General features: G+C 35.3%; 1 protein-coding gene and 1 pseudogene across 1 annotated transcript in view; one reads left to right on the plus strand and one right to left on the minus strand.

The window, feature by feature from the left end:
• ZNF804B (zinc finger protein 804B) overlaps positions 1-24,770 on the plus strand; it is a 529,772-nt gene that overhangs the window by 386,607 nt on the left and 118,395 nt on the right. The gene's annotated exons all lie outside the window — the stretch shown is intronic.
• On the minus strand, positions 9,202-9,244 carry LOC120365485 (U7 small nuclear RNA; annotated as a pseudogene).

Genomic DNA, 24,770 nt, shown 5'->3' on the forward strand with positions numbered 1-24,770 from the left:
AAAGACTTCTTTACTCTCTCGACGCCTCTGCTCCAGTGGAAGAAAATAGTCTCTCCTGGAAATGTTAGCTGCACTGCCTGGGATTGGGGGAATGGTGATGCATGCACTCTCTTGGCTGTCCTGGTTGTTGTCTCACTAGCTCATGTGCCCTCTAAACCAAGCACAGCACCTAGACTTGCCCAGGAATTGCATTGTGTTCTAGACTGTCTTTTGTGGTTATTGACATCAGAGTGCTTTAGCCTGTGGTGATCAGGCTTACTAGAACTCAGGTTCTGACAACTGACATGGGCAGTTCCCCTCTGGCTTGGGCTGGCCTGAATGCTCTGTCTGTGGGTATTGGTCTGAAAATGGGGGCCTTAAAACTCTGCCTGGTACCTTATTCTACTTTGACTGAACTGGTATCCAAGTTGAAAGGTAATGCCTTCTTTACTCTCCTCTACCCTTTCCTCAAGTGGAAGAAAAGAATTTCTTCCTAAACTGTGAGCTGCACTATCTGGGGTTGGAGGCGGGGTGACATAAGCTCTCCCTTGGCTGCCCCAGCTGGTGTCTCACTAGGTTGTGTGAATCCCACGTCCCCTGATTCCAAACCCAGCATGGTACCAGGACTTGCCCAGGAATTACATTCGTTGTGGCTTAGACTGTCTTTCAAACTTATGTAGGACCACAGTGCACTTTAGGCCATGTTGATGGGCCTAGCCATAAGTTATGTTCTGACTGCTAGGATGGACAATTCTTCTCTGGCTAGGGCTGGTCTAAATGCTCCTATCGTGAGTGCAGGCCAAATTCTTCCTTGTGTTGCTTTCTGCTGTGACAGAGCAGCACCAAGTTCCAATGCAATGTCCTGCAATCTCTGGAGTCTCCCTTCTCCAAGCACACAGATTCTCTCTCCATGCCATGCAGACGCTTCTGCAGGATGTGGGAGGGGTGCTGTCCACAATTAAGACTGTCTTTCTTCAGTGGCTCTTTCCTTGGTATGATGCTCAAATCAGGTACTATGATCACTCACCTGGGTTTTGGCTCTTATGAAGGTATTTTGTTGTGAGGATAGTTGCTCGATTTGCTCTTCTACAGGGGAGACAATCACGGAAGGATTCTATTTAGCCATCTTGTTTTATCTCCTCCCCTAATGTTCTATTTATTGATTAGGTTTCTGGCTGTCAGGATGTGTTTACTTCGTGAAAACTCACTGACCTCATAGTTTGTTCCCTTATTTATTAAAACTTACGTTTTAATAAAATATGCACTTTAAAAAAAAAAAGGTATATGCTAAGAGCAGCTTCCTAAGAGACCTTTTGTATGCTAGTTTGTTCTCTGGTATGAACCAGATCAATAAAATGCTTTAATATTGCAACCTGTAATCTTTCTGAATTAACTATTAATTGAAATGAAAACTGCAACAAATTAACATTGAGTAAATGACATTTAATTCAAACAGTATCAAATAGGAAATTACCCTTTCTTTAAGGTGCTATTATAAAGAGGTGTGCTGCCTAATCATAGATACTAACTTACTAACTTTTATTTATTTGTTTTTAAGAAGCATGTTATTATGGATAGAATTTATGCATTAAAAATTGAGATGTCATGTAAAAGACACTTATAGATATATTAAAGCACATATTCCAAAGACTAAGTTAATTTGAACTTGACCTTTTCAGCAATCCTAATACTGCTAATACAGCTTATTTTCCTGGTCATGAAATTATATGTGACTGTAGAAAAATTTAGTTCAATTTATATCAAAACATGGTAAGGGAAGACTAACATAGTTGTAGCTACCCTCCATGATAATAAAAACCCATTAATATTTTTCTCTTGCTATTGACCAACACTCTTGAGGGAATGTGCTTCGTAATTAATTATCAGAAGCACAATTTTGAAATTACATAAAAAAAGAAAAATTAAATTGACTTTTTCTTGATGACTTTGTACAAAATAAAATTTCCTGTTCCTCCAGAGAACTGGAAGAGAGAGCTGAGTTTCTTCTGTGTCTGCATTACCATAATAATAGATAGTATAGAGCTGTGCAATGGTTATGGACAATTATTATTCTCTAAAAATTATTAGAACTGAATGGAATATTTTTATTGCTGATTCACATACTCTGATTTGAGCACTAAATACCTTCTTCTGCACAGGATTGTACTTTGCCTACATCTAGTTTCTTTGTCCATTTCTTAGGAGAAGTTCAAAAAAATATGTATGTATACAAGTACATTAAATGTCCTTTCTGGACCAGAAATTTTGTGAAATTCTAGCAGGATACTGAAGTGAATGCATTATCTGTGTTTTCAATAAATTTATACTAAAGTCATAAATGCAAGAAAGAAATTAAGAAATCAATACAGGTTATATATAGAAGGAATAAAATACAGTGGGGGCTCATGTCTGGTACAAACTAGTTTTGGCAAAAGTGACCAGAGAAGGCATCATTGACAGATCTAGCTAATAAGTTGAGCCTTTCATGTTGGGTAAAATATAAGCATGTGGCAACATGAGAATAGCATTTCCAAAAGAAGAGTTAGAACAAGGTGCAGAGGAGAAAAAAATGGGCATTAATATTAATAATGAGTCATAAACCTTGACAGGAACATAAGCTATGTATAGGAGCACCCTGAGGAACACACTGAAAAGTGTACTGAAGAGAGATCCCGGGGATATTACACATTTGTATGTTGTTCATTAGATAAATGACCTAAATGGTATTCATTTCATTGCAATCATATATAAAATATACTAGAGAGTAAAAAGAGATCCTGAAAACCCAAAAGGAGTAATCCAATTTTGTCTGTTCATCTATGCAGAAGAAAAATAAGGATAAATACTGGCTATTTAAAAGTCTGCAAAAATCATTTTCTTTTAAAAATTATTTCTTTTTTTCTCTAAGTGAGAAAGATTTTTTCCAATATATCTAAAGATTTTCCCCCTTAGCTTCAAATACTGCATTCCTAAGTATATCCACAAGTTTAGATATACCAAATCTTAGATGTGAATAAAAAGTTGAATACTTTTAATTTTCAAATAATACCTTCTTTAATGGCACAATGGCTGTGATAGGATTAGCTAGAATCTTAGCATTCATTTTGTGAAGAAAAATAAGTCAGTGGCAGTCATTTTATTTATGCATCCGTCTGCACATTCATGTCTAAATCCTTCTGGTATTTGAATATACAGCTTCCAAACTCAGGATCTTTTTGAGAGATATGAGTCATTCAGAATTCAGCAGAAATGACAGGCACTGGAAATTCTTTTTGTGGGTCCTTAATTTCAGTCTTTTATATAGTTAGCCTTTTTATGAGCTGATGTCACTGTGGAAGCAAGCAAACACCAGTAAACAGGCAAGTAGCTTCTTGGCTCTCTATCATGCAAAGACTGGTCTGTTCTAAGACTAGACATACGGAGGCAGGCTCCAAATAAAGTCAGAATACAATGATGGAATCATTGAGTTTGTGGTGTAAAGAGCCCTTAGAGATGGCCTACTTGAGCATTCACACCATGCAGACATGTTCTGGAGTACCACGGACAAACTTATGGAGTGGTAGAACTGCAATCTTAGACACACATACTGTAATTAAAACAATGCCCTTTTCATATGATCTCATTTAAATGCATTACTAGATTTTCATTTGATATATAAGACAGAAACCTGCAAACCTAGTCCGGCAGCTTATGAAATCCAGGTTCTATATTCATTTTACAGATTATGTAACAGTTAGAAAAAGACTAAATGGCTTGTGTAGGATCACAGCTTATTTCCCCTCAGACTTCTCTTGGAGAAGAAAAAGTGGTTAACAATGTAGTCTATAGTATTTATGGTGGGGTAAATTAAATTTAAATGTCAGTTCTTTATGTTTAGTTCTTTATGAGTTTGTTGTTCGTGTAATTTCATGCTTTCTATTTATCAATAATGATTTAGTGCATATGTTTCTCTGGTATTTAAGGAATACTCATAATTCTCTCCCTTTAGTACAGAAATGGATTTGATTATTGATTCTGTAGTTTCTATGACTCCATGTTATCTTTATGCAAGTCGTTCTATCCACCCTTTATCATGTTTAGAGAGTGACTCAAGTTACTCTAGAGAACCATATTTGGGACAACTCACAAGTTGTATATTAACTTAGATGCCAGTTTAATATACGTATGATAATTAACGTATTTGCCAAACCTAATAGAAATGTATATTTGGGCAAAAACGTGCATTCCTATGGGCAACTATACAGGATATATGACTATTCCAGAAAATCTGGGACAAAATTTTAATATATTTATGTGGATTCAACAGTGACTTGGCTTATACAGATCTTAAGCTAACAGTGACTTAACTAAGGACTTAAGCTGACAAGTATTGATCAGTGATAAGTATCCATTATTGAATTTGATACTCTAAGGGATACAAAAGAAGTAGCAGAGTCTTCTGAATTTTACAAAATAATGAGCAAAATAAAGCATATTTAAAGAAAGCAATTAGAGAATGTTATGCAGATGTAATTATGGCTTACCATATATGTGAACAGATCAATTTCAGAAAGCGACAAGTAGTTTGGGACTAAGAGTCCAATAAACATATGGCTTAAGTTATAAACTTGATTTGGACTTTGAAGGAAAGGTGTAGTTTAGATATAGTATCTAACATAGAAGTCTTACACTGAGAAGATAAAAAATATTTGCTGAAGTAACAAACATTCTTCCAGAGAAGCAGGGAAAGCATGGTGTGACCATGAAGTTTGATTGTTCTATAAAACAGTGGGAACAGAGAGAACACCCCTGTGCTATGGGAACTCTGTGCCTTTTCTGTGTACCTTAGATATACCCATTTATAAAACAGTTAATCCAATAAATAGTACAGGTGAGAGAAAGTTCGTCTTCAAGTTTCAAAATAAGTTACCAAAAGGAGGTATGAAAAAGACAGGATTTGGTCAAGCATGGTGGCTCATGCCTGTAATCCAAACACCTTGAAAGGCCAAGGTAGGTGGATCACCTGAGGTCGGGAGTTTAAGATCAGCCTGGCCAACATGACAAAACCCCGTCTTTACTAAAAATATACAAATTAGCCTGCTGTGGTGGCTCATGCCTGTAATCCCAGATACTAGGAAGGCTGAGGCATGAGAATCTCTTGAATCTGGGAGACAGAGGTTGTAGTGAGCCAATATTGCACCACTGCACTCCAGCCTGGGCAACAGACTGAGACTCTGTCTCAAAAAAAAAAAAAAAAAAAAGGAAAAGAAAAAGAAAAAAAGAAAAGACAGGACTTAAAAAAGTTAGTGCTAATACAAGACTTACAAGACTTACTGTATCCAAAACTGTGTAAGTCATGTAGAATTATATGGTCTTAGATTGAAATCTATTATGACTGTACACATATATTGACATGCAAAACTGACTAAAGTTGGTACTTTTATAGTGAAAAGTTAACTCTTGGAAAGGAAAATATAAAAAAATTAACAATCAAAAAGAACATGCACGTATTATCAATTTAAATAGTGATAAAATAATTTTGTAAATACAAATTACAAAAACATCATTTATGCATAAAAAAGATAAAAGTATTTACAAAACAGATTTTCCCAACCACAGATGAGAATGTCTTAGGAATATTATTATACATTGTATAGCTAAAGGACTAATACCTCTTCTATCTAAAAATAAAAGAAAATGGATACATTTTTAGAAGAAAGTTTGCTCTGACCTACCAAAAGTTAGGCTTTGGGTGAATAAGAAGATATAATAGCTATTTTATTTTGTATAGAAAAAGTATTTGCTTGTTTCATACAGTAAGATTTATATGATACTATTTTATAAGAACTAGCACCATATTAGCAGAAAACAGTTGTGAAAACAGAAAGAAATAAAGCAGTTTCTGTCATGTAGCCAAATACAGGTAGCCAAAACTAAGCACTTAAGTATGAATACTTTCAGATTTTATTTTCCCCCATATTTGCATTCCTTTTAAATGTTACTTTTTTCTCCAATCTTCTTTTGTATATAAAGGGGCAAACAATTTTGTTCGTGTCTGAGGAATAGTTCCTGTTAAACCCTCTTCCAGCCACCTGGTTTTGAAATAAGTAACTTTCACTCCTTCTGCAATAGTAATCTGTTCTTGATTTAAAAAGTTGTTCAGAAAAAGAAAACAAAATACTTGTTCACCTACATCAGCCTGGAGTAATATGACTTAGTAGTTGTGTTGTATTTATAAATACATTTTTGAGGAACTGAGAAAATCATTTTTCTTCTGCTTACTTTGAAAATAATAAGAGCCCTTTGCAATGTAATCTCCCTGAGGAAACAATCATCTCAGGGACATCCACAGGCAAGCCACTTCTCTAGCCCCTGCCTTTCTAATCTAAATCTTTCCATCAATTTCTGATATATTCTGTCAACCTTGATGACTGTCTTCGAATGTAATTCCAAAGTTACTCTCAGCATTTTATTTGCAAAAGCACAAATAGGAGAATCCTTAGATTTTTAAGAGTTTGGCTTCATCTTTAACACTAGAGTTGGAATGTTGCTATTTGGGGCTCTATGTTTGAAATGCAAAAACCTTGGCAGGGAATTAATTTCAGCCCTTAATGGTTGTCATTGACCCTTTCAGTTTCCGAATCTTTTCCTTTTGTTTCTGACATAAACACTCATTTAAATGAAAAAGAATATATTTTATTTCGTACAAATGTTGATGGATCATATTATTTCTCACTAGTGGAATGCAAATGGGAAAGTACATCAGTAAAATCATTACATTTTAATCACTTATCTTGAATGAGTAAAAACTAAAGGAGCTCCAAGCAAACTATGCAGAAAACAAAAATAAGGTAATAAACAGTCTAAACAAGTGCTTTTCACACATTCAGACTGTAAGCGTAAATCAGATGTCTTTTGGCACAAATTATTAGATGAAAGGTATTTGGAAGATTTTAATGTGAGACAGAAAATTAACTGTTATCTCTTCTTGTGCCTTGGGCTTTGTCTACAGTGACAAAAGGTTGGAGAAGCAAGTGAGGATTCATTTGTTCTACTGAGTAAAATCATTGTGGAAATTAGTGAGCCTAAATATTCAGATTCCTTTCTCCCAAATCCTTGTCTCACTTTCACTTTTTATTGTCAAAAATATTATATTAACTGACTTCTTTTTCTCCTCAAACATAACTTTGACAAGTAAGAATCCTGTTCCAAAGTAACAAAAATTAATGACACTGTGTTAGAGGTCAAAAGAAACTTGTCAATTAACCAAATCCCTCTTTTAGAGGTAGAAAATGGGGAACGAAGGAAGTTCTACACTTGAAGCTGGTAGTAAGGCCTGGTACAGACAAGAAGTCTCCTTGATTCCCTGCCTGAAAACAGGACTTATACCACATTTGATTGTGTGGGTGGGAGAAGCCATTTGATTGTGTTTCATTTCATTGTACTTCTCACATACTGTATTTTTTTTTTTTTTTTTTTTTACAAATCGAGGGTTTGTGGCAGTGCTGCATCGAGTGAGTCTACGTGTGCCGTTCTCCCAACAGCCTGTGCGCACTTCTTTTCTCTGTGTCACACTTTGGCGATTCTCACACTATTTCAAAGTCTTTCATTATTATTATTTCTATTGTGTTGATCTGTGGTCAGTGATTTTTGATGTTTATATTGTAATTGTTTTGAGGCACCAGAACCATGTTCATATAAGACTGTGAACTTAACCAATAAATGTTTTATGTGTTCCGACTGCTTAACTGACCAGCAGTTCCCCCATCTCTCTCCTTCTCCTTGGCTCTCCCTATTCTGAGACACAACAATATTTAAATTAATTCGATAGTTAATCCTGTAATGACCTCTAACCATTTAATTAATGGGAAAGACAGACTTCTCTCACTTTAAATCAAAAGCTAGAAAGCTTAGTGAGGAAGCCATGTCAAAAGCTGAAATATGCTGAAAGCTGGGCCGCTTGAACCAGTTAGCAGAGTTCTGAATGAAAAGAAAAAGTTTAAAGAAAACTAAAAGTGCTACTCCAGTGAACACATGAATGATGAGAAAGCAATACAGCCTTACTGCTAATACGGAGAAAGTTCCAGTGGACTGAATAGAAGATCAAACCAGACACAACATTGCCTTAAGACAAAGCCTAATCCAAAGTAAGACCTTAGCTCTCTTCATTTCTGTGAAGGTTGAGGGAGGTAAGGAAGCTGTAGCTGAAAAGATTGAAGCTCGGAGAGATTAGTACATGAGGTTTAAAGAAAGAAGCCGTCTCTGTAACATTAAAGTTTCAAGGTGATGATGTAGATAATGCAGCAAGTGATCCAGAAGATCTAGCTGAGATCATTGATGAAGGTGCCTATACTAAGCAACAGGTTTTCAATGGAAGATAAAAAAGGCTTCTCTTGGAAGAAGATACCATGTACAACTTTCATAACTAAAGAGAATTTCTAACAGGGGATAATGTAGCTGGTAACTTTAAGGTGAGGCCAGCATTCATTTATCATTCAGAAAATCCTAGACTCTTGATAATTACTCTAAATCCACTCTGTGCACTATAAATGCAACAACAAAGTGTGGAAGACAGCACAACATTTTACCTCATGGCTTACTGAACACTTTCAGCCCACTGTTGAGCCCTATTACTCAGAAAAAAAGATTTGTTTCACAATGTTTCTGCCCATTGACAATGTACTTATTCATCCAAGAGCTCTGAAGAAGATGTGTAAGGAGACTGTTGACCTAAAGGAAGAAGCCAAGGCACAAAATATAATTTTAGGTAGTTTACTTGAACCAAGATGAAGAAGCTGCTTGGGAGCCTCTGACTCAAGTAACCTTGTGGTATGAGCTGTATTTGGCCTTTGTTAAAAGCAAGTTTTTAGAGCCAAAAAAGAGCAACAAGGAGCTGGCCGATACAAAGTTATTTTTCAGGAACCCTCATTGCTTTACAGAGATGACATTGATTAGTGATTGTCTATACTTTGTGAACTAGAGTGTATGGGCTACAGTGTCTAGCATGTGACATTCTTAGGTTAATTTACAGCTATTTGGATGATTTAATAGAGAAATTTAACAGAATGATAAGTAGCAAATATAGAACTTCTAAGAGGCTCAAATGAGATAACTCTTAGAAGAAAAAGAATGCACATAAAGAGAGGATTTGTAACTTGAAAGGGCTCTCTGAGAAGAATAGTTGTATTATCTTTGTATATGTGTTGGTTGGGGAGGTTTCTGCTAAAAAAAAAACAAAAGAAAAAAGAAAAACTGCCAGACAAATTCTAAAAGAGCTGTAACATTACAGCATATCTTTTTAAACATGTAATCTACTACTTTAAATTTTTAATTAAAAAATTTAGGTAATTTTTGCATAAGTTTTACTTTCTTTTACATAATTAAAATACTATAAATAGGCCATCATATTTTATCCTACTTTAATGAGTTTATCATTCAACACTTTTTTTCTTACACTGATACCTTGATCCAATGTAATAAAATATTTAGAAAATTTCAGTGTAATACAAAATAAAATTTATAGCTATTTGTGGTGACAGTCAGGCTAGAGTGTATTCAGCAAACAGCTTCAAGGGTGGAAGCAGATTGTGACTGCTGCCTCATTCCCATTTCTCTATGGACTGGTAATTAAGAGGTGGCTGGAATTCCTCAGATAATTTTTTTTTCTTTCTTAAAATAAATATTTTTATGCCTGCTAACACAACATCTACTCTGTAGTCTATGAATCAAGGAGTAATTTCAACTATCAAGCCCTATTATTTAATAAAATACCTTTCATAAAGTTATAATGCCATAGATAGTTATTTCTTTGATGGATCTGGGAAAGGTAAATTGAACACCTTCTCCAAAGAATTTATTGTTCTAGATGCTATTAAGAACATTCAGGTTTCATGGAAAGAGGTTGAAATGTCAATATTAACAGAAGTTTAGATAGTTGGTTCCCGTCCTCAGAGATGACTGAGGAGTTCAAGACTTCAGTGCAGGAAATCACTGCAGATATGGTTTCAATAGCAAGGAAACTAGAATTAAAATAGGTGCCTGAAGATATGACTGAATTACTGCAATTTTGTAATAAAATTTTAACAGATGAGGGGTTGCTTATTATGGACGAGCAAATAAGAGATTCCTCTTGTTATATAAACAATAAGAGATTTTTTTTTGGATGCCTGAGATGGAGTCTGTTCCTGGTGAAGATGCTGTGAATATTGTTGAAATGAACAGAGATTTAGACTATTACATAAACTTAGTTGATAAAGCAGCTGCAGGTTTTGAGAGGATTGACTCCAAATTCAAAAGTTCTACTGTGGGCAAAATGCTATTAAACAGCACTGCATACTCCAGACGAACTGTTCAGGAAAGGAACAGTAAATCAATGTGGTCAATTGTATTGTTAGCTAATTTTAAGAAATTGCCACAGAAACCCCAGCCTTCGGCAACCACCACCCTGTTCAGTCAGCAGACATCAACATCAGGCAAGAAGACCCTCCATCAGCAAAAACATTTTGACTCACTGAAGGCTCAGATGATTGTTAGCATGCAATAACGTAGTTTAAAATCATGCCAGGTACATTGCTTTATGGACCTAATGCTATTGCACACATAATAGACAACAGGATACCATAGACATAACTTTTATGTATATATGAAACGAACAATTTCATGCAACGTGCTTTCTTGCAATGCTTGCTTTATTTACAGTGGTCTGTAACTGAACTATGACACCTCCAAGGTATACCTGTGTTGCATTTTCTTCATATGAATGAATTTTTAAATCTATACATCTGATTTAGGAAATGTAAATGATTGCTAAACACAGAATCTAAAAACCATACACAACTTAAATAGAAACAAGACCTCAAGAACAACATAAATTAAAAATTAAATATGTAATGTGTTCATATAAAAGACAAAATTATCACATGTATTTAACAAAATTAAATTTTTAAATTATAAAATAAATATTTGTCAATATATTTAATATCTAGTATTCATTATGAATCTATGAAATATGCAAACAAGTGAATAATTTCAATATGATTGTTGATTAGCTCAGCAGCCACTGACAAGTGGCCATAAGGTACAAGAAATTATCTTTAATAACACAAAATTGCCATCTGAATGCTTTTAAGGCCTCATAAACCTGATAGAGTATAAGAAATAGCCCACAAATTGTTGGATTTGCAATCAGCTAAATTCTGAATAACTCATCAGTTCTTAAGGTTACAACTAGAGGAAACAAATTAACTGTCTAATTCACTGAAGCACTTGTTATAACTTTAGCAATATTTTAATCTCTCTGTAATGAATCATGAAAGCTGTATTTTAAAAATATATTTGAATGACATTCAGTGGTATTTGCATCATGAACTTAAACATTCTTTACTACTCCCATAAAGTAAAAATAAAATATGCCACCAGGACAAACAGCCTTATGATAAAAGAGAAAATTAATTGCCTGAGGACATTATGTAGAAAGTAGAAATGTCAAAGTGCGATAGTCAGGTGGCAGAGAGAGAAATCTAAACTGCATGTTTTAGAAGTTCATCCACTAAGAATATTTAACATTTTAAATTATGCTTTGCTCACAGAAAGGTGTAATTTACAGAAACTATGAATATATTTTTCATTTTTAGAATGAAATACAAAATAATTATAAACTCTAAAAAATATGGATGTTGTAAAAAAATGTGAGATGATATCTACCTAGATCTTTTCTAAAAATGGGAGATTAAAGATTATTATTAGGATGAAAAATAAATTGGACTCATTAACTTTTAACAGTTTGTTGAGATATATTGAACTACACATATTTAAAGTATACAGTTTAATGAGTTGTAACATATGCATACATCCATGCATCACTAAAATCAAGATAGTTTAATGTATATGTCACCTTTGAGAGTTATCTAGTGCTTTTTAAAAATTCCTTTCCTCTCTCCTTTCACCCCCTTTACCCCTTCTTTCCCTTCCATCCCTCCCAGAGTTCAGAGTACCACTGAAAACAAGCCAATTATCCATCCATAGGGGAGTGGATAAAAAATGGTGGTATATCCATACAACAGAATGCCATCCCACAACAGAAATGAAGAACTGATATGTGCAAAATCAGCTAAACTAAAAAAATTATGCTAAGTGAAGTCAGGCAAAAATAGTACATATTCTATGATTCCATTTACATGAAAACCTTATGAAATGCAAAGTAACCTATAGTGGCGTATTCTTTTTGAAACTACCAGATGTACATTACTATTACCATTGGTACTGAAACTATTCCCGAAAATTGAGAAGGAAGGACTCCGGCCCAGTTCCTTCTATGAGGCCATCATCATCCTGCCCACACCTAGCAGGGACACAAAAAAGGAAAACTTCAAGCCAATGTCCTTGATGAACATCCATGCAAAAATACCTCAACAAAATACTAGCAAATCAAATCCAGCAGCAAATCAAAAAGCTATGCACCATGATCAAGCAGGCTTTATTCCTGGGATGCAATGTTAGTTCAACTTTCATAAATCAATAGACATGATTCCTCACATGAACAGAACTACAAACAATAACCACATGATTATCTCAGTAGATGCAGAAAAGACCTATGATAAAATTCAACATCCCTTCATGTTAAAAACTCTCAATAAACTAGTTATTGAAAGAACATGTCTCAAAATATTTAAAGAGCCATATATTACAGACTCACAACCAATATCATACTAAATGGTCAAAAGCTGGGAACATTTGCCTTGAAAACTGGCACAAGACAGGGATGCCATCTCTCACCAATCCTATTCAACATAGTATTGGAAGTCCTGGACAAGAAATCAAGCAAGAGAAGGGAATAAAGGGCATCTAAATAGGAAGAGAGAAAGTCAAACTATGTTTGTTTGCAAATGACACATTCCTATATCTAGAAAATTCCATCGTTTCAGCCCAAAAGCTTCTTAAGCTGATAAGCAATTTCAGCAAATCTCAGGATGCAAAATCAATGTGCAAAAATTGCTAGCAGTTCTATACTCTTAAAATAGGCAAGCAGAGAACCAAATTATGAATTAACTCCCATTCACAATTGCTGAATAAATAAATAAATAAATAAATAACCTAGGAATACAGTTTACAAGATAAGTCAAGGACCTCTTCAGCAAGAACTAAAAATACTGCTCAAAGAAATCAGAGAAGACACAAGCAAATGGAGAAACATTCCATGATCATGGATAAGAAGAATCAACATTGTGAAAATGGCCATGCCACCCAAAGTAATTTATAGATTCCATGCTATTCTCATTAAGCTCCTGTGGACATTCTTCACAGAATTAGAAAAAACTATCTTAGAATTCATATGGGACCAAAAGAGAGCCTGAATAACTAATACAATCCTAAGCAAAAAGAACAGAGCTAGAGGCACCACAATACCTGACTTTAAACTGTACTTCAAGACTACAATAACCAAAAGAGCATGATACCAGAACCAAGACAGACACATAGACCAATGGAACCAAATAGGGAATTCAGAAATAAGACCACACATCTACAACCATCTGATCTCTGACAAACCTAACACAGACAAGCAATAGGGAAAGGACTCCCTATTATAATAAATGGTGCTCGGAGAGCTGGCTAGCTATATGCAGAAAATTGAAACTGCACCCTTTTTCTTATATAAAAATTAACTCAAGATGTATTAAAGACTTAAATGTAAAACCCAAAACTTTAAAAACCTTAGGAGAAAATCTAGGCAATACCACTCAGGACATAGGCACAGGCAAAGATTTTATGACAGAGATGCCAAAAACAATTGCAACAAAAGCAAAAATTGACAAATGAGTTCTAATTAAGAACTTCTGTGTAGGAAAGGAAACTGTCACCAGAGTGAATGGACAACCTACAGAATGGGAGAACATTTTTGCAATTTATTCACTCAAAAAAAGTCTAATATCTGCATCTACAAGGAACTTAAACAAATTTACAGGAAAAACAACTCTGTTAAAATGTCACCGAAGGACATGAACGCACAATTCTCAAAAGAAGACATACATACAACCAACAAACACATGAAAAAAGTTCGACATCACTGATCTTTAGAGAAATGCAAATCAAACCTACAGTGAGATATCATCTCAAACCAATCAGAATGACTATTAGTAAAAAGTCAAAAAGCCACAGATGCTGGCAGGTTTGCAGAGAAATGGGAATGCTTTTACACTGTTGGTGGGAGTCTAAATTAGTTCAACCATTATGGGAGAGAATGTGATGATTCCTCAAAGCCCTAGTGGCAGAAATACTATTTGACTTAGCAATCTTAATACCTAGGGGATGGGATGATTTGTGCAGCAAACCACTGTGGCACACATTTATCTATGTAAGAAATCTGCTTATCCAGCACATGTACCCCTGAAATTAAAATAAAAGTTGAAGAAAAAACATTAGCTTTACATCTTTCAACTACTAATATCTAAAACAAAACAAAACAAAACAAAAACAAACAAACAAAAAAACAGAACCCAAAGCCCTCAGTGCCTGCCTATGGCAGTTTTAAATTTTTTTCCAGGGATAATATGAGTTCCCACAAAAACCTGACAGGAAGAAAATAAAAAGCAGATGCAAAATATGTAAAAATAAAAGCCACACTACCAGCTCTCCCTGTGTTGATGGCTTCTTTCTGCAAATTGTCTTCCACCAAATAATGTATTCTGCATAAAAATTCTTTGATTTCTTTCCCTCTTTTCTTCCACTGGCTGTTTCATTATAATATTTTGTATATGATATAAGAGTTTTCATGTTATCTCCTTTTTTTGTAACTGCTACATGAAAATAAAAATAGAAGTGCTTTTGAAATTTTAATTATGAGAAAACAAGAATCTTAGATCTTGATTCAATCTATATCACTTGGTTACTTATTAGAATTCATACTTTTGTCTTAACAGTACACCTAGGTTCTTATTTTTTTTATTTTGTTGCAGTAGTTTATCCACAGGTTGGTGGAGTTAGATTTATTTTAGTTGTATAGAGATAAAAGATAGTTGATTTTTTTTCACTTTATTTTTGAATACTAAGGAAATGTGATCTCATTTCTATGTGAATAAATTATTCTTCAATTGATTAGCAAGTTGGATGCTTAGACATTACTAAAAGTTATTTAAATAATGACATTAGTGTGTTTCCACATACTAATCTGCCCACTAAAGATTGATGAGTAGAACACTGACTTTAGAATGTACAAGTTTTCATGAAAATATTCACTAAATGAACAATAGGATTAGCAAACAAACAGATTATTAAACCTTTTCAAATGTGTATTTTTATTACAATATTAACTTGATCAACTAATGAGATGATTTAATGCATATAGGTTAAATGGGGATACTTTATGGAAATGCTACTCACACATACAGAGACATATGTAATTTTTAAATCCTTTAATTGTTATACAGACAAAATAATTGGTGTGAGTCTTGACAGCCTTTTAGTTAGAACTATTAAAAACTGATACCTTCCATTTTACTATTTACAGTAAATGCATAAAACCCAAGTAATTTCTAATCACCTTGCATGTTCCTGCTCATCCTGAGTATTTATATCTTTACAATAATATTAATAGCATTTCTTATACTATGTATTTTCTTCTAATGAAAGCATTATGGAATCAATTAGATCATGTTGCAATTAGTGAAAAATACTATAAGCTAGTGTGTTTTATACTAAATAAAAAATAAAGTGATCTTGAGAATACCTTTCATTACTCAAGGAATATTTTCACTGTAAATACGATTAAAGTTAATACATGTCATTAGAGCGTGAGTAAACATTATTTTTCATCGATGGGGTAGATTTATCTGTTATAAATTGGTAAAATTTTAAATAACTGTTTTTTTATAAAGTAGTAAAAATATAACAGAAAATATATTAAACTTTCTATCAATAACAAAGCAAATACTTAAAAACTAGTCCATGTGTACTCCAGCCAAAGGCAGAAATCCAAAATACACAGCAGCAGAAGGTCAGGTCAGGAAGCTAGCTCACCATCTGTAGTAGAAAGCAGAGCCTGTTTTTAGTAAAGAAAATATATGTTTAATGCAAATAACATTATTTTTAACAAGTAACTTATCTGGAATGTGAAGCCATAGGGAGTTTAGAAATAAAAAAGTCAGCAATAAAGGGCACTGGTGTCCCCAGAAGGCCATGATTAAATGTCTGGCTGAGGCTTTTGCTTACACAGGATTTTTTTTTCCCCTTCTAAGTTTGCAACACAAAGACTGGTCCCATAGGAAGAAAAACTTGTTATCCACATAGCATATCACTCAGTTGGGTACAGATAACTACATCTCTTCCCTGTGGGAAGAAATCCTTTTTAATAGGCTTTGTGGGCCCATTCTTTATTTACTTACATTGTTTGGGTGTCAGTTATGGGAGGCCAGGCCTTCCCTTTCCCTGTGGGGCCAGCATTCTTCAGGGCAGTCCTCAAAACTCCCCAAGACTCCATTCCCAAACCAGACTCTTCTACTCTAACCTGCCAATGTGTGTTATTTTTTTTTTAAACTGTCATAGTACAGGATATTCAAATCTAATTTCACGTTTTTATATTGCTGTTAAAATCTGAAAAAGACAAAATGACCCCAAACAAAACTAAGAAAATATAAACCTATTAACAATATAATAGTAATACAAGGCTTATACTGTGCTAAGTATTTATTTGAATTGTTTCTATAATCAATATATTGGCCTGATGAGTTAGTTACACTTATACATTTGTTTAACAGATGACAAACAGATGAAATTGCTGAGTGTCGCACACCCATGATAAACAGAAGCTTTGATTTAAACTCAGGTTGACTCTAGAATGATACTCCTAACCACAAAGAAGTACTGCCTCTTTCATTTTTTTTTTTTTTTTTCTTTTTGAGATGAAGTCTTGCGCTGTCACCTGGGCTGGAGTGCAGTAGTGCAGTCTTGGCTCACTTAACCTCTGCCTCCCAGATTCAAGTGATTCTCCTGCCTCAGCCTCCCAAGTAGGTGGGATTACAGGCACCTGCCACCACACCCGGGTAATTTTTTGTATTTTTAGTAGAGACAGGGTTTCTCTATGTTGGCCAGGCTGGTCTCAAATGCCTGACCTTGTGATCCACCTGCCTCAGCCTCCCAACGTGCTGGGACTGTAGGCATGAGTCACTGTACCCAGCCTCATTTTTAATAACTAGTTTCAAATCTCAGATCTTCCTAGACATTATTCTCACTGGTGTCTTTCTGCTTTGGTCACTTCCTCAGAATTTATGACATTTTATATACATATATGCACATACATATACATATAAACATCCATATATATGTGTATAGGTATGTGTAAGAATATACATATATAATAGATGTATATATTATATAATATGTAGACATTATATATACACATATATAGGTATATATACATCTATAATATATGTATGTGTATATTTTTAAAAATGTATTTGTTCACCTTTGTGTGGTGCTCAGAACTGTTTTGTGCTTTTCATGTTTGAACTTATTTAATCATTACAACCATTCTGTGAGAGTGATATTGTTCCCCTCATTTTACAGAAGGTAAATAATGCACTGAAGATCGTTGAGTTGCATGTGATTGAGCTAGGACTAAAAGACTTTTGTCTCAATCTCCGTATAACCTACATGTTCTTTACTTTTAATTAGATGTAACATGCTCTTTTATTTTCTCAAGTTTTATCTCTATTGGCCAACTATACATTCTTTTAGTATAGGGACAATACCTTCCAAGTCATATACAATTCCTGTAGCCCCTAACACAGGAAGAATTTAATACATGGTGAATTTATTTCCAACCTTAGGATTTCTGCCCTGGTTTGTAAAAATCTCCAACTGAGATTATAAATCTCCTCCTTAAGTTTACTAAAAAATACTTAGACTCCTGAAAAATGTCTCACAACAATGAGCTTCTTGCCAAGGAGCACTGATGATTTTGATCAGACCTGGAGAATGTCAAGGTCAAGACTGATACAACAAAATATGGATTCCCGTAGATGTAAATATTGTTGACCCTCCTATACTTTCAAGTTTCCACCAATGAATTTCAAATAATGAACAATCTTAGAAGGGATATGTCCCTGATTCCCACACAAATAGCCTTTGGCTAAAAAATTACCTAAGACCGAGGAAACCATTTATGATTTCTTTCTTTTGTCTCCTCCAGCATATTATTTTAAAATTCTATTTTCCAGCACCACAAGCCTGATTCTTTCCTCCATTAGTTTTCTTTTCTACCCTTTCACAAGAGAAATGTGAATTCTTTTGCTCACCTGAAGCATCTGTTTTCTCTTTCTACCCCATGTTTTCATTGCACTTCTCATGTATGTTTTATTTCCCTTTTTTTCTGTCCCTTGGCATTCTTCACTACTGGGCACTCCAGTGTTAAACCACAGTGATATTCAGGCATGCAACCAATGAAGAGGCAGACTCTTATCTGAGCTTTTGCTGACACTCCTAGGGAAAGAGCTTCAAGGTATTTAGATTTTTAAGGTATAGTTGTTTTCTTATCAATGAAGGTTCTTTTTCCATTTTACATGATAGAAGAGACTTTTTCTACTAAAAAGAGTGTAAATGTTTTCTGCCATCACTGCATTTATCACAGAATAGAGATTTGCTAATAAATATAGCCACTAATGAGGACACAGATTCTAGCCCAGAGGAGTAACAGAGCATGTAAACTGACCAATTCCAGAATCAATATTTTTTATAACATAATGGACAGAAGCAAAAGATTCTATAGAAATCAATTTTTAAAACTACTTACTTGTGCTTTGACCAATTCAAAGTGAACTCAGGACATACAAAATGGAATAATAGACAATGGAGACTCCAAAAGTGTCTCCACGGGGAGGGGAGTGAGGGATGAAATATTACCTATTGGATACATTGTACACTACTTTAGGTCCACCAAAAGCCTAGACTTTACCACTACACAATAAATCCATGTTACACAACTGTAGTTGTACCCCAAATCTATAAAAAGATATTAAAAAAAAATGTAAGTTCAGACTTTGTGTAAAGCCTCTGAAACAAGAAGCAGAAAGTCTGAAAAAGAAGTGCTGGGAAAACAATCAAAAGGAATATGTAGTGGAATAATATGGAAAGAATAATAATTACTACCCAAGCAACTAGTCAGAAATAGTGACCAGCTGTAATAGAAGAGGGAATGGGGAATAGTAATAATATACTCTCTACAGTTTGTATGACTTCTTATTTGTTAATATATAGAGTAAAATCTGTATCATTCTCATTACCAATTGTATGTTCATTATTTCTCGGGGGTATTTTGTCACTTCTTAAGCCCTGGAATTAAAGAACTCATCAAGTATCATTCATTTTTTTTTATATCTAAGAGTCAAATCCAAGCCTATTAATCTAGACCCATTATAAAATTGTAACTTAATGAGCCTTATTCTGCTTAGGTATGTACCCATGTTACAGAGCAGCAGGACTATTTCCTTTCTCTAAATATACACAGTACTTTAAATCCCTACCATGTGATTTTGTACCCATATGTGTTCTCCTTTGTATCTTATGAATTAATCCTATTCCTGCAGGTGGTCTGAGGGTTTCTTGAAAACAGGAATTGTGTATTACTATCACACACAGTAAAATAGCACAGTAGCTCATTAAGACATTTGTACCACAACTAAGTTCCTAGCCTACAGCAAACTCTTTCATGGGCACCATAGTAATGTAAAGAAAATTTTAAAAAATCACTTTAGGGTGAATTCTTCTATCTTTTGATTTTTTTTTCCTTTCATGTCAGATATCCCTTCTATAAAAGAGAAAGAGGTGGCTTCCTCCTTTCTAAAGCCAGTTTTTAGCACTGGCTAATATAGCTGCAACTAGTGATCTATGGACTAGCAAAACTCTAAATGGATTTTTAAAGCTTAAGGGGATAAAGGAAAGAGGAGGTCTCTACTGAGGATGATTCTATCTTCTTCCCTAGGAGATGACTTGAAACAAAAAACTTTCATTTCTGGCATCTCAAGAATATGAATGTAATTTCTCAATATGTTGTTAAATAGATTTTGATTTTGATTATATAGTTGGAAGAAAGGAAAGAATTATACATCTATAGTTTAAAGATTCCAGAGATCTATGTAGATGTCTTGAGTTTTAGAGACACAAAAATACTGTTTCTTAGACCAACTTCATTTTCCAGGTGAGGAAATAGACCCTCCAGAATTAATTACTCTGCAATTGGTCTCAAAGACAGGAGTCAGGACTTGAATTCTCATTCCAGATCTGCTACTTATTCTGCATAAACCTTTGACAAGCCAAATAACTTTTCCTAGATTAATATTCTTAAAGAATTGTTGACATTGCTTACAGTTACCTGCTTGTATGATGCTTCTAACTTTCCTATTGTACTTTTTTACAGTGGGTCCACAACTTCTCTTCTATTTAGCTATAATGCATCTCTTTTTACACTAGTTCTCTACACAGTATATACACACGTACATATACAAATGCACATGCAGAATAGATTGGATCCCAGCTTAGTATGGCTTATTGAATTGACACCAGTGATACCAATAAGAACGGATTTGCTAACTGCTGAAGCAGCTGTGACAGTCTTGGACAACTGTAGGCTGTTTGCCACAAATGGGCACATAAACATTGGCTCCAGTTTCTAGCTAATGAGTCTTTCTGACCTCAGCTCACAAGCATTTTTAGTTAGTTTTCATCGAAGCAAGTATATCACATAAACTGATGTACAGACCTTCTTTTTGAGGTTTTCTGAAGTCACTAATCCAAGTTTTGCAGTTATATGTAAAGATTATTTAATAGACAAAGCAAAAGTAGTTTATAGCAGCTGCTCTTTTGGCCCTTGTGAATATCTTACCTTCTTAGCATTTTTAATGTTTTTTTTTTCTTACGTTGACACATTTTCTCAGCTTGGAGTTAATATTTTAAGATTTAAGACACAGGGTTTCTGCAAAGCATACCTCTTTCACAATTTCTAGTATTCTCTAAGTTTGAAAGTAAATTACCCACTAGAATTTCAACAGATAGACGCCCAGAGCAGCCAATTTGAAATAATGATGTGCCTTTGTGAGGACAATCATTTTTTAAACATCTCTGGCACAGAGCAAGTAAACCAAGTAGCAGACTTATTATTAGACACGATAGGAGATGTTCAGGAGAATAGAGAGAATGTCCTTGGTGTTTTGGCATCCATCTGACCTGCCCCCTTTTTTTTTTTTTTTTTTTTTTTTAAAGCAAAGCCATTGGCCTTATAGGATTTTAATACATCACCTCAGGAGTTTCCAGGCCTGTTTTTAGCACATGTAGAACATAAATACAGCGGAGATTAATACCAGAACAAGTTAAGAAGTTAAGAGAAGGGAAACTTACTGACAGTCACTGAATCTATTTGGAGGAAACATATTTGCAATCAACTCCCAAGGAAAGATGAAGCAGCAACTAGGTCAGCATCTCTTAATGATCATTTCTCTCATAGATGGCTCTCACAAATTTTAAATTAAAAGAAAAATGGTTTGTAACTAAGCATGTATCACTAGTAACTTTCCAGAAAATGTAATTATTCTACATTTTTCATTGATTTTTCTTATATTAGAAAATGAAATGTCAGATACTATTAATTACATTTTTTCCAATAAATAGTTACAGCAGGAATAATGGCTAGATGAAAGTACTTCCTGTCTAATGCACGATAGATATATTCATTTAAATGTATTTAATTTAGATGAATGCAATATGTCTATATTCATTACAGTTATACCTATCTGTGGGCTGAATTGATGAAGTGGTAATTACTACATTTTTAAATGGAACAGCATTGTCAATCTGGAGAAAGAAAACCCATTTTCTTATCATATTTTACACACCCACAGAAACATTCCAAAACTTTCTTCCAATCATAAACATTTACCCTTGAATTTCCAGTGAACTTAATGATTGTAAATACAATCACTGAGTAGTCCCTGGTTTTCTGGAATGTTTCTAAGTTTTGGTCTCATGGGATATGATGGAGGGGAACTGAGAGTCTCAAAATTTCTTCATGCAAAGTAACTCTCATGTTTGTCATTCTGCATGCCTTCTACAGTGAAGCTGTAGGCATCATGTGGCTTGGATTAGATTATTCTTATGCCATACATTGTTTTCTGATTTCAATAAAGATAGGACTATTAAAATATGACTTTGTTGTATACTTTTATTTTTAGAACACTGTTCTAACAATGTAGCATGCTAATTAGAAAAAAGCAAGTATATAGAGTTCCCGTACACTCTGCCCAATCCTACATAGTTTCTCTTATTATTATTTTACATTGTGTGGTGAGTTAGTTTAATAGTCTGTATTCACACTGCTAACACAGACATATCCAAGACTGGGTAATTTATAAAGGAAACAAGCTTAATTGACAAACAGGTTCACATGGCTGGGGAGACCTCACAGTCATGATGAAAGGTAAATGAGGAGCAAGGTCACATCTTACATGGCAGCAATCAAGAGGGCATGTGCAGGGGAACTCCCATTTATAAAACTGTCAGATCTCATGAGATATATTCCCAATCATGAGAACAGCACAGGAAAAATCCACCCTACATGATTCACTTACCTCCCACTGGGTCCATCCAATGACATGACACGTGGGGATTATTATAATTCTAAGTTTACTTGGGGGGCACAGAGCCAAGCAATATCATTCTGCCCTGGTTTCTTCCAAATCTCATGTCCTCACATTTCAAAACCAGTCACGCCTTTCACTGCCCCTCAATGTCTTAACTCATTCCAGCATTAACCCAAAAGTTCAAATTCAAAGTCTCATCTGAGAAAAGGCAAGTCTCTTTCACCTATGAGCCTGTAAAATCAAAAGCAACTTAGTTACTTTCCAGATACAATGGGGGTACAGGCAATGGTTAAATGCACCCATTCCAAATGGGAGAAATTGGCCAAAACAAAGGGGGTTTAAGCCCCATGTAAGTCCAAAATCCAGTGGGGCAGTCAAATCTTACTCCAAAATGATCTCCTTTGACCTCATGTCTCACATCCAGGTCACAGCGATGCCAGAGGTGAGTTCCCATGATCTTAGGCATCTCTGCTCCTGTGGGTTGGCAGGGTACAGTCCCCCTCCTGGCTGCTTTCATGGGCAGCTGTTGAGCATCTGTAGATTTTCCAGGTACATGGTGCAAGCTGTTGGTGGTTCTACTATTCTGGGATCTGAAGGATAGTGGCTCTCTTATCACAGCTCTACTAGGCACTCTCCCAGTTGGGACTCTGGGGGCTCAAACCCCACATTTCCCTTCTACATTGCCCAAGCAGAGGTTCTTCCTGAGGGTCCCACCCCTACAGCAAACTTCTGCCTGGACATCCAGGCATTTCCATACATTCTCTGAATTCTAGGCAGAGATTCCTAAATCTCAATTCTTAAGATCTGTGAATCTGCAGATTTAGCACTACATGGAAACTGTCAAGGCTTGGGGCTTACACCCTCTGAAGCCATGGCCTGAGCTGTACCTTGGCCCCTTTTAGCCATGGCTGGAACAGATGGGACATAAGGCACCAAGTCCCGAAACTGCACAGTGGAGGAGGGGCTTGGGCCCAGCCCATAAAACCATTTTTCCCTCCTAGGTCTTTGGGCTTTTGATGGGAGGGGCTGCCATGAAGATCTCTGACATGTTCTGGAGACATTTTCCCCATGGGCTTGGTGATTAACATTTTGCATCTTGTTACTTATGCAAATGTCTGCAACTAGCTTGAATTTCTCCCCAGAAAATGAGTTTTTCATTTCTACTGCATCATCAGGATGCAAATTTTCCAAACTTTTATGCTTTGCTTCCCTTGTAAACAGAAGTTCCAATTTCAAACCATGTATTTTTGAATACATAAAACTGAATGCTGGCCAGTTGTGGTGGCTCATGCCTGTAATCCCCGCACTTTGGAAGGCCAAAGAGGGTGGATCACCTGAGGTCAGGAGTCCGAGACCAGCCTGGCCAATGTGGTGTAACCCAGTTTCTATTAAAAATATAAAAATTTGCTAGGCATGATGACTGGCACCTGTAATCCAGCTACTCAAGAGGCTGAGGCAGTAGAATTGCTTGAACCTAGGAGGTGGAAGTTGCAGTGAGCTGAGATCATACCATTGCACTCCAGTTCGGGTGACGAGAAAAAAAAAAAAAATCTCAAAAAAACCCCCGCAAAACTGAATACTTTTAATAGCATCCAAACCACCTTTTGCTTGCTTTGCTGCTTAGAAATTTCTTCTGCCAGATGCCCTAAATCATTTTTCTCAAGTTCAAAGTTTCACAAATCTCTATGGCAGGGGCAAAATGCCATCAGTCTCTTTGCCAGACCATAACAAGAATCTCCTTTGCTCCATTTCCCAACAAATTACTCATCTCCATCTAAGAGCAACTCAACTTGGACTTTATTGTCCCTATTGCTATCAGCATTTTGGTCAAAGTTATTCAACAAGTCTCTAGGAAATTCTAAACTTTCTCACATTTTCCTGTCTTCTTCTGAGCCCTCCAAACTCTTCTAACGTCTGCCTGTTACTCAGTTCCAAAATAGCCTCCACATTTTCAGGTGTCTTTATAGCAGTACCCCACTCTACTTATACCAATTTACTGTATTAGTCTGTAAATTGTATGTATAAAGACATACCTAAGATTGGGCAAAAAAGAAAGAGGTTTAATTGACTCAGAGTTCCACATGGCTGGGAAGGCCTCACAATCATGTTGGAAGGTTAATGAGGAGCAAAGTCATGTCTTACATAGCTGCAGACAAGAGGGCATGTTCAGGGGAACTTCCCTTTATAAAACCA

This window comes from Saimiri boliviensis, chromosome 10, assembly GCF_048565385.1.
Source record: "Saimiri boliviensis isolate mSaiBol1 chromosome 10, mSaiBol1.pri, whole genome shotgun sequence".
Taxonomy (NCBI): Eukaryota; Metazoa; Chordata; class Mammalia; order Primates; family Cebidae; genus Saimiri; species Saimiri boliviensis.